Below are 21,592 nucleotides of genomic sequence, written 5' to 3'. Positions count from 1 at the left end.
AGAATAAATGTATGAAATAACGCATCAAACCTCCCCAAACCAAACCCTTGCTTGTCCCCAAGCAAGCAAAGACTAAGAACAATGACAACTAATGGAACGGTAGACAATCTCATAGCTAACTATGATTCAACGCCCAAACCAATTTAATGCAAGCAGCCAAAACCAATGTACAATATCAATTGCAAACGGGTTATACTAATGAAACAACTACTGAACCTTCGACCTTGCAAGACTCGTATATATCAGACTCTCACGGGTCGCTCATCACTCGTTAAAAAACATGGTTAGATTATTCATTGTAAAACAAGAAGAAAATAAGACACTCACCTAACTGCAACCTATAAGAACATGCATGCAGTCTAACATGATAATTATCTCTACCGACCGTACAAATGCATTCCAACCAAACAGGACAAAGTCACATGCCGAGGACTTACAAATATGGTGAAGTGAGATAGTTGGGTAAAAATGGGCTAAAAGATTTGGAAAAGTGGAGGTAACAGCCAAGCTAGTACCAAAACAAAACCAATAGTAACAAATCCCGCTCAACAACCCAACCATATAAGATGAAGCGATACCAAAACTGGGCATAAAACTCACGCACCAAATCAGAAAAATACTCCTCAGATAATATGGAATAAAAGCATAGGAGTAAAACCATCCTTTTTTTTTTTTCATTTTCACTTTCTATTTTTTTTCTTCTCTTTTTTTTCATTTCACACGTTTTTTTTCAATTCTTTTTTTCTTTTTTTTTTTTCATTCAACTTCTTTCTTTTTTTTTTTCATTTTCCAATTCCTTCTTCTTAGACCCTTCATAACAACAAAAAAAATGCCAAGATCGACAAATACACACGTTCCCAAAAATATTAACCGTACTAGCTTAACTAGGGTAGGCTATATAGGAATGTGGTTAACAATTGGGTCAAAACAAGTCAATTTGGCTAATATGAGGCTCAAGGGTAATATAAGAAGAAAAAGGATGCCTCTCCACAAGTGACACCGCCACTAACCCGAATGCATAAATGTACTAAGAGACAAAAATCATGTTTATGCAAATTAATATTGCATGTCTTATAAGGAGTACTACTCTCATCGTAGAATGAAAATGATCATGAATGTCATCAGTTTGTTAGCTTTATACCTCAAAAATTTTGAGTAGGTTGCCGATATTAAGTCAAGTCTATTCGTTCAGAAAAGTTGATTAAAAACTCGTAGACTATGCAATGGCCGTACAAAAAAAGGCAATGGCAAAGCAAGGCTTGGGCTATAAATAAAAGCATAGACGCAGTTTCATCATTGTTATCTTACCGTTCCGACTCGACCTAAAATGCAAAATAAAACATGTTTTTTGTATTTTGTTCAATTTTTTCAATTTTGTTTTTTGAATATATAAAAAAAAAAAAGAACAATGCATGCGAAAATGCAATAAAAATGCAAACAAAAATGCAATAAAAATGCAAATGGATGCAACAGACAGTTGCATACCCTCCAAAAACCAAATCACACAATGCCCTCATTGTGTTCAACAAACACCAGAAGCATCAAAATATATGGGAGAAGGGGTAAGCAAAACGAGATGAAAAACAAGTAAAGCAGAAAAGGAAGAGAACTCGCAAAATAGGGCGCGCAAAAGACCTCCCCAAACCAGCCAACAACAAGGGGAGGTCGTAGCCAGCTGCTACTAGTCGTCGTCCTCCTCCTCCCTATCTCGGGAGCATAAATCAAGCTCAGCACGGTACCTCTCCTCCACCTCAGTTGTGTCCTCCTTCGTAGTAGCCGTGCCAGTAGTGGCAGGGTAGCCGCTCTCAGGGTAGCGGTAGTAAGACGGATGTGGACACCCAGTTGGTGGCAACCATCCGGAATGGGCATTACGGTCGTTGTGGACATGGTCCCACCTACTCACCAAGCCTATCCGTGGATGTGCAGCGGTCTTGAAAGCCATGCTCGGTGGCGTAAAAAATGTTTTCGACCGGATTGCTTTAGATCGGTCAGTTTCGTCTCGGCAAGGGTCTCGAAATGATGCAAGAGATGTTTGGAGTCGCCATCAAGCATTTGTTGGATGCTTGGAACCCATTCGAATCCACTTTATACCTAGGTCGACCAAGTTAAAAAGCGGTGTTTGACATAGGTACTAAAGATAAGGAATCATCCCTCTTTAGCATCCTATCTCTAGAATGACTCCCGGTCGCCCTGGATAAGGTCGTACACTATCCAAAGTTTCTGAGTAAGAGGTGAAGGTATGTGGGGTAATATCCGTATAAGACCCTCTAAATTTAGGACTATAACGTAAATTTAACATGTGAAATATGGTCATAAACGAAAAACAACAATGAAACGATAAAGATAAAGAATCAACCTCGGGTCCTTTGATGCACGGCGTAAAGAACAGAAATCAAACGAGATTCCCTCCTAATTGTTGCACCCAAGATTTGTCCGAGAAATGCCCTTTGTGCTAGAACGTGTTCTCCGATTGCCTTGCAATATTGGGAGAACTTGATGTGAGTTTTTCTCGAGATGTGAGATCTCAGTTTCAGAGAGAAATGATCTCCGAAACCCTAGTTTTCTTTCAAATGAAATTGTCTAGGTCAAAAGGAGAGGGAGCCTCTCCTTTTGTTTGGTTCGGCCGGACCGAGGGTATGCATGGGGAAGTGGGCTGTAACTTCCTCTTAATTTTACCTCGTGGACTGGCTCGAAAATTGCTAAATGTATATGACGCGGTTTATTATAAATCGTCATCGGTTATCGGCTATTAAAACATCAACTAATAACACGGGTTAGTTGAAGTATTAATACATGTCCGACAAAGACGATATTGTATAATTAATTCAATATACATTAATCAAATATAAAACGCTTATATTTAATTTTACGAATTAACTGGTTAATTCGCCTTAGCCCATAATATTTAATCCGTATTAAATATAATATCTCAACATCACATTTTGACTAATTACTAGTCAAATAACTCGGACTAACTGGTTAGTCAAATTTGGCATCTACATGACTGTATTTTCATACCGTCACATCTCTCAAACGTATCCTATAGGTGTGACTTTTAGGGACCAGTTGATCACCGCCATCTGTATGACAATAACGTCAAACTTATCTAGCAAGCCAACCGTTATTGATAAACGTGGATCAACTGATAATAATACCAAAAGTATGCCCTTTGATCCTTTTAGAGGTTTATAAGTCCTTGCACTAATCATTAAGGACACCAACCCCAACAAGCTCCCACTTGTCCGTACAAGTGTATGTGCAATGACGTTATCCGCACTAACTGGAGGACACAAGCTCCAACAAACTCCCACTTGTCCGTACAAGTGTATGTGCGATAACCGATTCTCATATTCATTTAAAATTTCTCCCACTCAATGTAAAACAATTTGCGGATCTGGATCCACAAAGGTCGTATTTTACAATCGATCCGTATCTAGAGTGGTTTCCCCGACTAGAGAGTAACTTAACCGATAAAACGAATCCGTATCCGAGCATGGCCATGCATTTCGATTCTGACTCCTCGAGTGGCCCTGAGAAATATCGAGTAACTGATAAAGGCTGAATATTTCCTTCAACTCGAACTCCTTCCGATCTAAGCACGCATGAAATGACCCGAAAAAAATCTACTTGGCCCCCCGTTACGGATGACCGTGAGAAAGAAACCAAAGTCACCCAAAATCTGCCTTAGTCTCAAGAGACAATTGATAGTCAAAAGAATCGACTCTTAGGATCACCATGGAAGTCCTATCCACGACCGGGCACCGAATGTTATAAAACATTTAGGACTCCACGTCGATGTCACAATTGTGTCCTACGAGATATCCGTATAAATCGCCTCGTGATTGGTCACCAACCGGTTGACTTATGGCTCGTTGAACCCACCATCAACCAACGTCACAAAATAATTGCCGAGTTATCAGCTCATGTGGGCAATTAAGGACCGAAAAAAATATAATGTTCGTTCAATTCACTTTGTGGTGTTCAAAATTTGTCGTACAAATCCACATGAAAAACAAAATATATATATAATATCAAAACGATGATGTTGTATAGAGTACAAAAGGGAATGAATCTGATCCATAAAAGAGTACTACAACTTAGGAACACGTTTAATTCCCATGGAATTAACATGCCCTTCATGCTTATCTTGTCGTAATGCTTTAGTGAGAGGATCTGCTATGTTATCATCTGTAGCAATCTTTTCTATCACTACTTCCTTTTGCTCCACGTAATCCCGGATTAGATGAGCTTTCCGTTGTACATGTCTAGACTTGTTGCTAGACTTTGGCTCCTTAGCTTGGAAGATGGCACCACTATTGTCGCAATAGATGGTGATCGGGTCATTCGAACTGGGCACTACAGATAGCCCATGTAAGAATTGACGCATCCATATCGCTTCCTTTGTAGCTTTAGACGCGGCATAGTACTCGGACTCGGTCGTAGAATCTGCTTTGTAACAGTTTGTTTCGAACTCTTCCACTGATCGCAGCGCCATTAAGAGTAAAAACGAATCCAGACTGAGATTTCGAGTCATCTCGATCCGTTTGGAAGCTAGCATCTGCGTAACCGGTTGCGCATAGCTTTTGTTTGCCTCCATAAGTCAATGCCCAATCTTTAGTCCTCCGGAGGTACTTAAGAATGTTCTTGACAGCTAACCAATGTGATTCACCTAGATGCTGTTGGAATCGACTTGTCATACTCAATGCATATGCCACGTCTGGACGTGTGCATATCATGGCATACATGATTGATCCTATAGCCGAAGCATAAGGAATCCGTGTCATGCGCTCTTTTTCTTCCGGTGTCTCTGGTGACTGAGACTTGCTCAAATGCACCCCTGGAGCCATAGGAAGAAACCCCTTCTTGGAGTTAGTCATGCTGAATCTCTCTAGGACTTTGTCTATGTAAGACTCCTGACTGAGAGATAGCATCCGTCGTGATCTATCTCGATAGATACGGATGCCTAGAATTCTTTGTGCCTCTCCCAGATCTTTCATCTGGAAATGGTTTTTCAACCATACTTTCACCGAAGTTAAGAGAGGTATGTCATTCCCAATCAGGAGTATGTCGTCAACATACAATATTAGGAAAACAATCTTGCTCCCACTCGACTTGATATATAAACATGGTTCCTATACCGATCGAGTAAATCCATTTTCTTTAATCACTTGGTCGAAGCGATGATTCCAACTCCGAGATGCTTGCTTAAGTCCATAAATGGAACGCTTAAGTTTGCATACTTTCTTAGGATGTTGTGGATCGATGAAACCTTCGGGTTGTACCATGTACAACTCTTCCTCCAAAAAGCCGTTTAAGAAGGCGGTTTTCACATCCATTTGCCAAATTTCATAGTCATGAAACGCGGCGATCGCTAAGATAATCCGAATGGAACGCAAAGATGACTACGGGTGCAAAAATTTCATCGTAGTGCAAACCTGGCACTTGGGTGAAACCTTTAGCAACTAGTCGTGCTTTATAGATATCTTGTTGACCTTCCACAGAATGATTTATCTTGTAAAGCCATTTGCATTGAAGGGGACGAACCTTAGCAGGTAAGTCAACAAGATCCCATACGTTGTTCTCATACATAGAGTCCATCTCGGATTGCATGGCCTCAAGCCATAGCTTTGAGTCGGAACTAGTCATGGCACCTTTATAGGTTGCGGGTTCACTACTCGTGAAGAGTAGAACGTCATCTATGTCATGTTCCTCGACCATACCAATGTATCTGTCTGGAGGAATAGAGACTCTTCCCGACCTCCTAGGTTCCTCAGAATATTAACCGCAGCCGGGATTGAAGGAACAGGTTCCTCCAATAGATGCTCGGTACTTGGTTCTGGAATCTCCGACAGGTCGAAGGTTCTATCACTCTTTGCATTCTCGAGAAATTCCTTCTCTCAGAATGTCGCACTAGCCGCAACAAAAACACGTTGTTCGGTTGGCGAATAGAAGTAATGACCAAGTGTTCCTTTAGGATAACCTATAAAGTATGTCTTGACCGATCGCGGGCCGAGCTTATCCTCGTGTCTCCACTTGACATAAGCCTCGCAGCCCCAAACCCGTATAAAGGACAAGTTAGGGACCGTTCCTTCCATAGTTCATATGGAGTCTTGTCAACACTTTAGACGGACTTGATTAAGGTTAAGTATTAGAGCAAATGACGAAGAGCATAACCCCACAATGAGTCAGGCAACACGGTGTGACTCATCATGGATCGAACCATATCAAGTAGTGTTCGATTTCTCCGTTCAGACACACCATTCAGCTGAGGTGTTCCAGGTGGAGTTAACTGTAGGGCAATCCCACAGTCCTTTAGGTGTTGATCAAACTCGTGAGAAAGATACTCGCCACCACGATCCGAACGCAGTGTTTTAATCTTCCTACCTAATAGGTTCTGCACCCTATTCTGGTATTCCTTGAATTTCTCAAAGGATTCACTTTTGTGCTTCATTAAGTAGACATATCCATATCTACTTAAGTCGTCCGTGAAAGTGATGAAATACCTATAGCCTTCTCTTGCGGTGATTGACATAGGACCACATACATCCGTGTGTATGAGCCCTAATAGGTCAGCAGCGCGCATTCCAACACCTTTGAAGGAAATCCGAGTCATCTTACCGATGAGACATGATTCACACGTGCCAAATGATTGAAAATCAAAGGCCTAGATAGCTCCATTTTTAATGAGCTGTTTTACGCGTTTTTCATTAATGTGTCCCATACGGCGATTACCATAGATACGTTTGATCTTTGTCACCAACCTTTACGTTTTTATTCATTACGTGTAATATTTCGGTGGTCTGATCTAAAACATAAATTCCGTTCATGGAGACTGCCTTGCCATAAATCATATCGTGTAAAGAGAAAATGCAAGTATTATTCTCTATTACAAATGAAAAACCAAGTTTGTCAAGTGCAGAAACTGAAATAATGTTTTTCGAAAGACTGGGTACATAATAGCAATCATATAATGATAACTCAAATCCGCTAGGAAGCTGGATCACATATGTTCCCCTCGAGACGGCAGCCACTCTTGCTCCATTCCCGACACGCAGGTCAACCTCACCCTTTACGAGAGGCTCGAGATTTCGGAGGCCCTGCACATGATTACACAGATGAGAACCACAACCAGTATCAAGTACCCAAGTTCCGTAACTTGCGTGGTTAATCTCAATCATATGAATAAAAGTAGAAGAAGAAGACATACCAACAGGTTTAACGCGACCTTCTTTTATGTCCTCATGATAAACAGGACACATGTGCGTCTCCAATGCCCATCTTGTGGCGGTGATGGCATTCCATGTTTTCATTCTTGCTCTTTGTCGTGCCCGATGAGGTGCTCGACTCACCAGGCCCACTCTTACCTGAACCCGACTTCTTGAACTTCGCCTTACCTACTGCTAGGTTTGCCCGAGCTTTGCCCTTACCCTTTCCCTTGTTTGTCACAACGAGAACATCCTGTTTCATGCTCCCACCGAACTTCATGTCCTTGTCGGTGCATGTACGAGGAGGGAGTGCCGTTCATGGGGAGTTTTCTTCAAATCATTCATATAGTAATTCGCTCTAAATTGCGAATAACCATCGTGGAGTGAGTGAAGTATGCGGTCGATCACAATGTTCTCGCTGATCTTACAATCAAAGGTCTCCGACTTCTCGACATTCTCAATCATGCGAGAATGTGTGGGCTAACAGTTGGCCCTTACGAGTCTCGCATCAAAGAAGCGAGTGGTATGCTCATAGGTCACGATTCTCGGTGCTTTCGAGAATTCCTTGGTGAGCGTGGTGAAAATCTTGTTTGCACCATGGGCTATGAAGCGTTTCCGCAAATTGGGTTCCATTGCAAAAATGAGTACGTTTTTAATCGCACCCGCTTCCATACGTAAATCATTAAACTTGGTGATTTCAAGCTCTCAGCCGTGGGACCTGGGTTTGCCGGGATGGGCTCCAAGAGATATTTGAGCTTCCGTCGGCGGCGGCAGCATTCCGTAATGCCGCCTCCCGGTCCGCGAAGTTTGATCCATCATTCTTGATCGAGTAGACGATTCATCCGATTCATGAAGATCCGAAGCCAGGACTCACGGTCCAATGTGGCACTTGGCATTGGGTTATCAGTAGAACCAGCCATTTGATATTAGCAGTTTAATAATTCGTGATCTACACTGAAAAAGAAAGAAAAACAAAAACGAAATAAGCAACTCATCGAGGTGATTTAAGTCTATTTTAAAATACATTTTAAACATGTAGACTCTCGCACTTGCATAATTGATCTCCCTCAAGAATGATACAAGTGATCCCAAGACTCAATTTCTGTAAATTGATAAGCCAACTGTTTAGCTAATTCTTCCGTAAGAACTCTTGGTCGATAGATTTCTGTAAATCCTATCTATAGTCCACCATAATCACAGGATCGTACGAGTGATCATAGTGTTGAGATAAAATAGGTCAATCGGTTCCAACTTACCCGACGTAGAAGGGGTCATATTATGCCTACCGACGAAGAAGGGACTCATTGGAGTTTGACCTATAAAGACCGTTCTCAATTTTTGTTTATACGAGGAAGATCCCATCAACTAAATTATAATTCATATTAAGTGAACGAATAACTAGCATCTGCGTGAATGAATTAATTTGGGTGATGGCTTAAAATCGTGTGACATGCGAATGTCAAAAGAAAACTAACTCGTGACCTCTATATGTGTCAGTTTTCATGCAATTATTAGGTGGTTTGGTTTTTAGGCGGAATATGATGCATACTATCGTTACGGAAAAATAAATAAAAGAATGCAATACGTAAATAAAAATTCCTAGTGTGGCCTATCCTAGTAAAATAAAACATAAAACAACTTTGGAATCCACCGTTGGACCCGAGAAGCTTGTCTTGATGTTCCATCTTGATCCAAGTAGCGGGAGTGAGCATCCGGTCTCCATCTTTGGTCTTCTCAAAAATTACAATTTAAAATTACAAATATAAACCTATTTACATTCTAATTAAAAACTGTAATTAAAAGAAATAAAATGGAGATACGAGATCTCAAAATACAACCAAGACCGTGTTCCATCATTACGGTAACACGTTCTACTAAGGCCACACTAAGTTACAACCGTTTGCAAAAATAAATAAATACGTAATTAAAGGCATTCAACAAAACGATAATTAAATGCATCAACTAAAAACAAATTCATTCGTGACATAATTCCGTAATTATGTTAAATTTATCCAAACCACCTTTTAATGATTAAAATTCATGTGATAAAACTGCTTCTATCAATTTAATTTTAATCTAATATAGTCCGTTACTTTAAATACGCTTTAAAATAACTTAATGGTACGTGTGTGAACCGTTTCACAATCATAGCGAGTGTACAATATCCGTGTAAAGTACAAATTAAGGCCAAAAGAAAATTTAAAACAAAAAGAATAAATTTTCAAAGCTGCCAAAACAGAATCCCTCGATCCAGGGACATAAGTGCTCGATCGAGGAACAAAAGGGCTCGATCGAATGAGGCTGCCATTCGATCGAGGGGTTTGCCAATCAGGAGGTGCTCGATCGACTAAACATGAGGTCGATCGAGGACCTATATCGCAAGAAGACTGTTCGATCGAGTACGAGGAGGTCTCGATCGAAAGCGATCGAGGGTTTAAAAAGGGGTCGATCGAGTACATCAAGGACTCGATCGAGCAAAAACAAGACAGAAATAGCACTCGATCGAGTAGAAATACGCTCGATCGAATGCAAACATGGCTGAAAATTCCAAACCCTCGTGAAAACAGTTTGACAATGCAAAACCTACTTTGATTTTGATCAAAACCGCATAAAATCAATTCTATAAAATACAAAACTTGACATATTGCTATAATCTCCGTATAAAATAACAATATGTGAAAGATTAAATTGAAAACGTAAACAAACACAGCCGCAAAACACGTTTGGCCGCACGGTTTTCAAAGCACGAAAACACAACAGCAAAAAAAAAATTTCAGCCGAGAGAAAAAAATTGCTGCCTCACGGTTTTCAAGGCAATCCGAGATCGTCTCAAAACGTTTTTATGAAAAATCACAATGAAAATTTACGTGGCCTCGCTCTGATACCACTTGTGGGGTAATATCCGTATAAGACCCTCTAAATTTAGGACTATAACGTAAATTTAACATGTGAAATATGGTCATAAACGAAAAACAACAATGAAACGATAAAGATAAAGAATCAACCTCGGGTCCTTTGATGCACGGCGTAAAGAACAGAAATCAAACGAGATTCCCTCCTAATTGTTGCACCCAAGATTTGTCCGAGAAATGCCCTTGTGCTAGAACGTGTTCTCCGATTGCCTTGCAATATTGGGAGAACTTGATGTGAGTTTTTCTCGAGATGTGAGATCTCAGTTTCAGAGAGAAATGATCTCCAAAACCCTAGTTTTCTTTCAAATGAAATTGTCTAGGTCAAAAGGAGAGGGAGCCTCTCCTTTTGTTTGGTTCGGCCGGACCGAGGGTATGCATGGGGAAGTGGGCTTCCACTTCCTCTTAATTTTACCTCGTGGACTGGCTCGAAAATTGCTAAATGTATATGACGCGGTTTATTATAAATCGTCATCGGTTATCGGCTATTAAAACATCAACTAATAACACGGGTTAGTTGAAGTATTAATACATGTCCGACAAAGACGATATTGTATAATTAATTCAATATACATTAATCAAATATAAAACGCTTATATTTAATTTTACGAATTAACTGGTTAATTCGCCTTAGCCCATAATATTTAATCCGTATTAAATATAATATCTCAACATCACATTTTGACTAATTACTAGTCAAATAACTCGGACTAACTGGTTAGTCAAATTTGGCATCTACATGACTGTATTTTCATACCGTCACATCTCTCAAACGTATCCTATAGGTGTGACTTTTAGGGACCAGTTGATCACCGCCATCTGTATGACAATAACGTCAAACTTATCTAGCAAGCCAACCGTTATTGATAAACGTGGATCAACTGATAATAATACCAAAAGTATGCCCTTTGATCCTTTTAGAGGTTTATAAGTCCTTGCACTAACTGTTAAGGACACCAACCCCAACAAGGTACGTATTGGGAAGCCCTTAATTCGGACACCCAATCCCGCCCGCGGTAGCATCCTCTAATGATCGATCTTGGTTGGTTGAATGCAAAAGTTGATAAAACGGGTAAATGCATGAATGCGCATCCACAAGTTTAAACCTAACATGTGAGTTTTCTATGTCGATTGTTTATCCAAATATCAAGTAATTGATCTCAAGTTGAATTTAGTGCTGATTTGCATGCAAGACGGAAATTAAACATCCATTTACCGAGTTAAGCTTATGGTGCATAACGTGATCTATTTGTCTTAGAAAGGCCTTTTGCAAATACAAAGTAAAAGGGAAGGCTTGCCATCTAATCCATCCTGCATTCGGGTTAACCGAAGTCGGGATCGTCCTAGGCAAGTGCTGGAAAACAAGCAAGACCAGCATCAGGCAGCCTATTGAGGCGCGAGCCATCAGGCGATGCAAAGAGACCTGTCCTGGTTTGAAAACTAGAAAACAGTTGGACTGTTTAGGCGCGAGGCAGCAGACAATCCAAAGGGACGTCTTCTAATTGATGAAAATGTTTGTAAAATGGTTTTTAAGAGGGTATTTAAACCCGTATTTGTTGAAAAGGTTGATGCGGTCGTTTCTACACCAAAAATAAATACCTAAGTACAGCTAACTAATAGCTAGCAGCAAGTAGGGTCGATCTCCACAGGGAGGCAATGTTGCTATCTATCTCTAATTTGTCCGTGCATCGGTGTCACAGAAATGGGGGTTTTGTATTGATTTAACTAACTAGGGACTAAAGCGAGGGAAATAAATAAGAGAAATTAACAGCAAGAGAGAAGGGAGTATGCTAGGAGTCGGTCCACCGTGGCAGCTATCAGATCTTATACTATCGGGAATATTAAGGCGATTAGACTATTGATAAGAAGAGCTATGGTCGTCACCTTTCGGTCCTTAAGCCGCCCTAGAGCGTAAACAGCTTAACTTTCGCCCTCACTGCAATACCCTATTGTAATTAAGCAAGCCTTCCCTTCCAATCTTTCGATCTAGGTCGGGGTTAACTAAATTTATTGGTCTCCTGCATGCATTCATTCGACCTGATAACAATTAAATTGCCTAATACAATTCTATCGCAAGACTAATCTATTTAATACAATTAAAGCATTGCTACCACGGCTTCCCTAATCCTAACATACTAGGGGAATTAGCTATGCATAATTAAAGGGAGAACAAGAAATAAAGGAGAAACAATAAATAACATTAAGAAATTAAGGAGAAAAAGGGAGAGAAATTACTGAATTAAATAGTCCGGAAATGGAAGAACAAAACAACAGTGTAAAAGTAACAGTTTTAGAGAGAAGAGAAGAGAGGTGAAGACCCCTAATTATTTCGACCTAACTCCTATTTATAATAAAATAGGAGTATAATTAAACCTAATGATGGAATTAAAGCAAAAAGCCCAGCCCGTCAGCAAAATCCACTCGATCGAGCAAAGGCATAAAAGGAACTGGTCGATCGAAAGGAAAAATAGTCGATCGAGTACTTATTCATCCTAAAACCACTCGATCGAGAAGAAGTGGCTCTCGATCGAGCAAATGGGCTCTCGATCGAATAGAAACAGTTCTCGATCGAGGACTTCTCAGCGCGTAATTCCTGCTTCGCGCACTGAACTTCAAACGGCTGCCATTTCTTCGTTACTTGGTCAAACAGGGTGATTCCGGTGGCGTTGGAAAGCTAAGAGGACAAACTTTCATATCCAATTGGAATCACCTGAATATCTGTTGTAGAACTCGAGATATGGCTCTTACAAGCAGGAACTAGCAAATTGAAGCACTCTCTTGGCTCGCCTAACTTCCTTACTCCAATGCGCATCTCAAAATAGTACTTTCCAAGCTCCGACTCAACTCATCTCCTAAATGCATGCTAAATGGACGGTAAAAGGCTTGATTTCACTACTTTATGGTTCATTCCTGCAAATAAGACAAAATACACCAAAGTAGCATATTCGGGGCATTTCGTAGCATAAAACCACGATAAAAGCATAAAGATACGCGCATAAATTAGGCTAAAAGGACTATATAAAATGCACGTATCAAATCTCCCCAAACCAAACCTTTACTCGTCCCCGAGTAAACTAAAATGCAACTAATGGAACGGAAAAAGATAACTCAGAGCCAGCTACAAATGCCCACTTAAGCCAATTTAATGCAAGCAAACTAACACTTATAGCAGAACAGTCAAATGCAAACGAGTTATAAGATGTTTATAATAAAGCTGAACCGTCGACCTTGCAAGACCTTTAACAATGGACTCTCACGGGTCACTCTTTCTCTCATGAAGCAAAGGGTAAACATATATATGTAAGAGAGAAAGAAAAATAGTCGCTCACCTAGACTACGACCCACATAAACATGCATGCAACTAATATGATAGACAATTCTAGCTACCGTACACACATTCCAACCAAACGAGGTCCTGTCACAGCCGAGGGCTTACAAAAGTATGGTAAAGTGAGGCAATGGGTAAGAAAAGGCAAAACAATTATGGGAATGTGGAGGTATAGGTGATCAAGCTAGTACCTAAACAGAACCATATGAAACGTATCCATTTCCAACTCAATTATAGAATAAATACATGCCCTTCATTTGGCACAAAACTCACCAAACCAAACTGAACTTACTCCTCAAATGATATAAGATAGAACATAGGAGCAGAAACCGCATAATCAACAAACAACATCTCTTTTTTTTTTTCTTTTGCTTCTTTTTTTTTTTTCTTTCTATTTCTTTCGGTTTCTTCTTTTCTGATTTTTTCGAATTCTTTTTTTTTTCATTCAACTTCTTTTTTTTTCTCTTTTTCACGTCTTTTTTCTCATCAACCTCCTTTTCTTCATAAATTACTAACTCCGAATCAATGTGATATGAGCCAAACTTGATACAATAGACGATATACCGCAGAACAATCTAAACTAGCTTGACAAGGCAGGCTAAATTTGGGATGTAGTTAAGGGTCAACAGGCAAATTTGGCTAATGTGGAGCGTATGGGTAAAAATGAAAGAAAGGGAAAATGTAAGCACCTCCCTGCATGTGACATCAACCACTAACCCGAATGTATGACGGCAAAAAGCAATTGAATTTCATATACGTGCAAATTAATGATACATGCTATGCAAGGAGTAACTACTCAGAATCCTACATGAAACTGGTCATAAATGACACCAGTTTATAAGGCTCTAATTCCTTAGAATTTATAAGTAGGTTGCCAAAATTTCAGGTCAAGTCTATTCGTTCAGCTAAATTAAACATTAACTCGTAGATATGCAAAAGACAAAGCTAAAAGATAACAGTTTAATGCAAGGCTTAAGCAGAAAGACAAATGCAGTGCAATTTCATCATGGAAATCTACCGTTCCGACTCAACCTATATGCTAAAATAAACGTGAAATTTTGAATTTTTAACAATTTTTTCAAATTTTTATTGAATTTTTTTGAATTTTTATGAAATAAAAAACCATGCAAACAGAAAATTAAACGTGATAACTGAAATGCAATAAAAACAATATGCAGACACGGATATGGATGCAAAACCTCCCCAAACCAAACCGTACAATGCCCCCATTGTACCAAAACATGGAAAGGAAATGCAAACTGAAGGAGAAAGAGAGTAAATGCGGAAAAACTCACAAGATAGCGCGAATAAGGGGACCTCCCCAAACCGACCATGAAATGGGAGGTTGCTAAGGCCCGGAAAACCGTCTCAGGAAGCTAATCCAAGTCAAATACACTCGATATCCGTCCAACAGTGGTCGATCGAGTAAATGGGCATCCAAAAACTGCTCGATCGACTGGAATAGTGGTCGATCGAGTTGATTTCTTCCTGCAGGCACTCGATCGAAAGGAATGGTAGCTCGATCGAGAGGATTTCTCAGAAAAAGTACTCGATCGAGTGGAAAAACCACTCGATCGAGCGATCCTCAGCGTGTACCTGCAAAACACAATGAAAAACAGCCCGCAACTGACAAAAACAAGCATACTGAGATAGTCTATGGTATAAAACCATTTATTACAACTGAAATTAAATAAAATGCAAAATAAAATCTCCGGGTTGCCTCCCGGGTAGCGCTAGCTTCATCAGTCCCAACTCGACCTTCTTTTTCTTCGAGCCTCTATAATTAAATACAATCAAAACACTCAAAGCGCGCAAACTTTTGTCAAATAGGCTGCGCATGTGCTACACAACAAAGATAAGTAGCACCAAAGTGGAATCAAGAAATAGGAAATGAAATTAAACAATCGTTTGAGTCTAACAAATTTCCTATGTGAGCTCCTAAATTTATCCACATAATAAAGGAGCGCGGGAGCAACTGTCAACATATTAGGGTCCCGATTCAGATTAACAGTTTTGAAATGACGAGGACGGTGAGAATTTGCTAATCTAATCGTCCACTTGAGAGGGGGTATAACTTTAAAAGGAATTGCGCAAGTCAAACGAGGCAGAATACTATTAGAACAAACAATAATAAGATTATCGTTCACTACCTCAGATTGGTCGCTCTCAATGACGGAATCATAGGTAAAAGAGTTTATTACCTTTTCCGTGCTAGGAGCAATTACCGACTCAGCTGTTTCTTCATCAACCTCTTCAGTGGAATCCATCCCGTAAATCGCAGCTTCAAGTGTATCCGATTCGGCTGTGAATAAGGGAGGTTCGCCGTAACATTCATCGTCGTCAAACTCGTCATCCAATACGAACCCAAGTGATGGAGTTAAGCTCTCGATGGCCAAATCAGTCGATCGAGCAACGTACTCACTCGATCGACCAACTTCTTCCCGCATCTCACTCGATCGAGTAACAAAATCGCTCGATCGAGCACTTTCCTTATGCATATCACTCGATCGAGAAGAGATATTACTCGATCGAGGACTTTCTTCCTGTACAGCGCTGACATCCTTGCATGCATTCTGGAAATACGATAGAAAGTCTTCATCCGAAATATAGAAGTCATTTTCAGCATTGGGCAACGCGAGTTCTTCATGGGAAAAACCGCTCTTGGTCAAGCACACCTCTTCTGGTTGCCGAGCAACCAACCCAGCTGTTAACCGAGCAATTTCAAACTGCAGCTCAGTGATTTCAGTGACTTGAGCACCCATATGTCTATCGAATTCCAGAACTAAGGATCTCAGCTCCGCGATTTCTTTTTTCTCTATATCACGAGGATCTTGTTGCGGTGGCCATTGATGCGGTGGATGTGGCGGCACAACTACGGCTGCATTGTGCTCAGTAGGACCACATCCCCAAGACTTCTTCCTTTCCCAACTAGCAGGTGGCTCAGCTTGGGCTTCAAACTGAGCAATTAGTCGGGAGACGGATGTCATCTTGGCAAGAGGGATCGAAGGTACTCAAGCCTTCCCTTCGATAATCTCCCTCAGTAGCCTGTCTAATAAACCTGTAAGCCTATCAAAACAGCACTAAAGAAAAAGATAAGAACAGCCTCAAGGTACTTAGTTTCCCTTGAGGCGAAAGGACAAACAAAATAAAACAGATAAAAAGCGTCGCCTCCCCGGCAACGGCGCCAAAATTTGATGCGGTCGTTTCTACACCAAAAATAAATACCTAAGTACAGCTAACTAATAGCTAGCAGCAAGTAGAGTCGATCTCCACAGGGAGGCAAGGTTGCTATCTATCTGTCTAATTTGGTCCATCGGTGTCACGAAATGGGGGTTTTGTATTGATTTAACTAACTAGGGACTAAAGCGAGGGAAATAAATAAGAGAAATTAACAGCAAGAGAGAAGGGAGTATGCTAGGAGTCGGTCCACCGTGGCAGCTATCAGATCTTATACTATCGGGAATATTAAGGCGATTAGACTATTGATAAGAAGAGCTATGGTCGTCACCTTTCGGTCCTTAAACCGCCCTAGAGCGTAAACAGCTTAACTTTCGCCCTCACTGCAATACCCTATTGTAATTAAGCAAGCCTTCCCTTCCAATCTTTCGATCTAGGTCGGGGTTAACTAAATTTATGGTTCTCCTGCAGCATTCATTCAACCTTGATAACAATTAAATTGCCTAATACAATTCTATCGCAAGACTAATCTATTTAATACAATTAAAGCATTGCTACCACGGCTTCCCTAATCCTAACATACTAGGGGAATTAGCTATGCATAATTAAAGGGAGAACAAGAAATAAAGGAGAAACAATAAATAACATTAAGAAATTAAGGAGAAAAAGGGAGAGAAATTACTGAATTAAATAGTCCGGAAATGGAAGAACAAAACAACAGTGTAAAAGTAACAGTTTTAGAGAGAAGAGAAGAGAGGTGAAGACCCCTAATTATTTCGACCTAACTCCTATTTATAAGAAAATAGGAGTATAATTAAACCTAATGATGGAATTAAAGCAAAAAGCCCAGCCCGTCAGCAAAATCCACTCGATCGAGCAACTAAATCACTCGATCGAGCAAAGGCATAAAAGGAACTGGTCGATCGAAAGGAAAAATAGTCGATCGAGTACTTATTCATCCTAAAACCACTCGATCGAGAAGAAGTGGCTCTCGATCGAGCAAATGGGCTCTCGATCGAATAGAAACAGTTCTCGATCGAGGACTTCTCAGCGCGTAATTCCTGCTTCGCGCACTGAACTTCAAACGGCTGCCATTTCTTCGTTACTTGGTCAAACAGGGTGATTCCGGTGGCGTTGGAAAGCTAAGAGGACAAAATTTCATCTCCAATTGGAATCACCTGAATATCTGTTGTAGAACTCGAGATATGGCTCTTACAAGCAGGAACTAGCAAATTGAAGCACTCTCTTGGCTCGCCTAACTTCCTTACTCCAATGCGCATCTCAAAATAGTACTTTCCAAGCTCCGACTCAACTCATCTCCTAAATGCATGCTAAATGGACGGTAAAAGGCTTGATTTCACTACTTTATGGTTCATTCCTGCAAATAAGACAAAATACACCAAAGTAGCATATTCGGGGCATTTCGTAGCATAAAACCACGATAAAAGCATAAAGATACGCGCATAAATTAGGCTAAAAGGACTATATAAAATGCACGTATCAAAGGTCATTTAGACCGCTTTTGTGCTAATGTGAAGAACGGGACTTGAATAATCATCATTGTATTGATGATAGTTGATGTTGGGTTCGGTTTTGCAAGCTTGACATGAATAGTTTTGAGAGATGATTATGAACTAATTGTATTAAGTTCATTTGTTTAGTGATTAGTCAGTTTTCATCATCGTACTTGGGTTTAAAACCGACATGGTATATAGAACCAAGGATGATTATGCATGTATGACTAATGAGGTTGTTTCTGAAATGTAAAGAAATGAATAAAAGGTTTTAAAATACCTTTTAAAATGTAATTAGCCAAATATTATCACGGAAACACGGATTAAACCGTCATGGTATGAAGAACCATGGGCGAAAATGATTTATGGTTAAAAAGTTTATCATAAAAATGATTTGAAACGGTAAAAACCGATTGTAAAATGAAATGAAAAATGGAAAGAATGAACTCAAACACGTTTGAATTCTGACTTGAACGCCCCATTGAGGCGCGAGGTGCCTAGTGGTGACTAGGGCCTTCTGTTTCCGGTCAAAACTCGGTTTTGGCTCGTTCGATCCGTATTTTGGACCATGTTATGCATGTTTTAGCATGTTAAGGTCATAAAAACAGATAAAAATACATGAAAAAAGAGGATTATTACACCCTCATACTTACATGCTAGGTTGAACACGAGAAATCGACGGAAGTGTAAAAACTCGTTAGATCGGAAAACTCGGTTGAAAACCATTTTAGCAATATAAAGAGTGTGTAGTTGGTCGAGATGGTCGGGCAAGTGATTTAATGCATGACGACGGTACCAAACAATGTGTATGGCTTGTATTTCCGATCGGCAGGTCGAAAATACGTGTCGGTTTGTGACTTGAGAAGTCGAGTCTAGAATTTTAAGGGAGAAATGAGGGGGCGGACACTCGCGTACCTTCAAACGATGGCATTTGAGGGGTATTTACAGAAGATTGAGTTATTGTGTTCTTTTTTAGCGACGTGGCCGCATGGGCTACTCGAAGAGGCGAGAGCCATTTCGCGGGTCTTCGAGCTGTCTTGTCACTATCACGCATTTGAAATCATGATTTATTAAATCCTAGGTTTTGGATGTCATGATTGTTGTACTTGACCATCAAGTATACCGTGTATACTTATCATGGAAGGTCTGTGATGTTTGCTTTTTGTGTTTGACTCGGTTTGACTCGTTGTTGGAGTCGGGATTTGAATTTTGAGTTGGTTTTTGGTCCGGCGTCGGTTTTGACTCTAGTTAGTGTCATTGTGACCCCGTCGCCGTGCATAAAACACTCTAGGTACTTTTGAAAAGTGTTGAAAATGTTTGTTTTCGAAATCGTTTTGAGTTTTCCGACATATAGTTATACAAAACTGTCGATTAAACGTATCGATTCCAAAACATGTTGTAGTCCGATAATCATCGGGTGTTTATTGGGGAATCAACATATACTGGGTATCTACCGAGCCCCCACTTTGACTGAGGCTTGGACATGACAAAAGTCAAAGTATAGCCCCCAGGTCAATCGAAGATTATAACCTCGAGACCGAAGCGACGTCAAGGCGGCTCGAAAGAATTCGGGCCAAGGACCTGTCGTTGGAAAGGGTGGCGCCAAGGCGACTCGGGGATACGTGTCAAGGACCTCTAGTCGGGAACATTTTAAAGTCTGTCGACTGTCCGTGTGAGTCATTTAAAGTCCATTAGACTACGTACTAAGGCTCGCCAACCATAGGAAGGAGTCATACCTGAGGCATCTTCAAGATATGTCCTTGAATTATTTCTCGTTTGTGCGTAAAGGCTCGCCAGCCATGTCACGGATATGATGGGGCTCGCCAGCCGCGTCGAGGGTACGTTTTGAGGCTCGCCGGCCATATTGAAGGTTCGTTTTGAGGCTCGCCAGCCATGTTGAAGGTGCGTTTTGAGGCTTTCCAGCCATGTCGAATGTGCATCGTGAGGCTCGCCAGCCGTGTTGAAGGTGCGTTGTGAGGCTCGCCAGCCATGTTGAAGGTGAGATTTGAGGCTCGCCAGCCATGTTGAAGGTCGAATGATCGACTGCGGGGAATAGCCGTGTTGGACAGGCTTATTTCGAGAATTTGTTGAGTTAGTGGGCTCCGTGGGGAGGTCTTCGATATCCTACTGAGGAATTCCGGTGTTTACAATGGATGTTTGTGGAGCCAGAAGGAGATAGGCTAGAGCTCGGCTCCTGTGGACGGCGGTCTCTGTTATCGTCATTCGTAACTTCGAATTTCGAAGAGAGATAACGGTTTTTACTGTCGTTGTTTGGAGTTTGTAGAAATAGGAAATGTGAATTCCGCCATTTGATGTTTGTTTAGGAGATAACGGTTTTTAACTCCGTCATCTTGTGATTTAAATTTGTGTGGGATAGTGAATTTGGTCTTCACTACTTGGGTTTTGCTTGAAAAGGTGACGGCTTTTAATGCCGTCGTTTTAAATCGTTGGAATAACGAATTGTAATTTCTCTATTTTATTTTCTGTGAGGAAGTGACGTTTTTTAATTTCGTCGTTTGAATTTCAAAATTTGCGAAAATAGTGATTTTGTATTTCATTATTTTTTTTTTGATTTGAAAATGACGGTTTTTACTTCCGTCGTTCGAAATTTTGTGAAAATAGTGAGTTTTAATTTCACTATTTTGTTTTTGTGATTTGAAAGTGACGGTTTTTAATTCCGTCGTTTTGAAATTTGTCAAAATAGCGAGTTTGAATTTCGCTATTTTGTTTTTGATGTGAAAATGACGGTTTTTAATTCCGTCGTTTGAAATTTTGTGCGAAAATAGCGAATTTTGAATTTCACTATTTGTATTTGATTTGAAAATGACGGTTTTTAATTCCGTCGTTTTGAAATTTGTGAATATTGTGTGGAAATTGGGCCAAAGCCCAAAATTTCGCTGAATAAGCAGGGAACACGCCAAAGATGTGTGAGCCATCCTGCGATGCAAGAGGCTTCCCTTTTTTCTGTAAAAAGACGCGAGGAGGCTTTGCTCTTCATTTCCTTCGTCTTCTTCGACACATATCACAAAAAACACACAAAATCGCCATTTTTTTTACTTTGTCATTTGCTTGTTTTCGTGGCATTGTTCTTATGTCATCTCAAGGTATGTAAATCCTCTTGAATCCATTTGAATTTGTTTGTCCTTTTGTTAATTGAATTAGGACGAAACCCTAACCCCTTTAAAATCGATTTGGGCGTTTTTGTTTGTCGCATTTTCGAGTGGAATTGATGGTTTCATTAGGTTAGAAACTTGTTAAGGAGTATAGGGGTGCTTTTAGTTTTCATTTTGGTCCCCATTCCCGCTCTCTAGGAGCAAAAAACGTGAATGAGACAAAAGTTCGTCTTATTTCACAATGTTGTTTTTGTTTGCTTGAGTTGTGTGCCCAACTAGGTTGCATTGTAGTCGGGGAAGACCGTCTTTGCCATATTGGACCATCGTTTGGCGTTGTGGGCAAAAT

This window comes from Silene latifolia, chromosome 3 (assembly GCF_048544455.1).
Source record: "Silene latifolia isolate original U9 population chromosome 3, ASM4854445v1, whole genome shotgun sequence".
Classification (NCBI taxonomy): Eukaryota; Viridiplantae; Streptophyta; class Magnoliopsida; order Caryophyllales; family Caryophyllaceae; genus Silene; species Silene latifolia.
The sequence above is the reverse complement of the archived record's forward strand: the minus strand, read 5'-3'. Positions refer to the sequence as shown.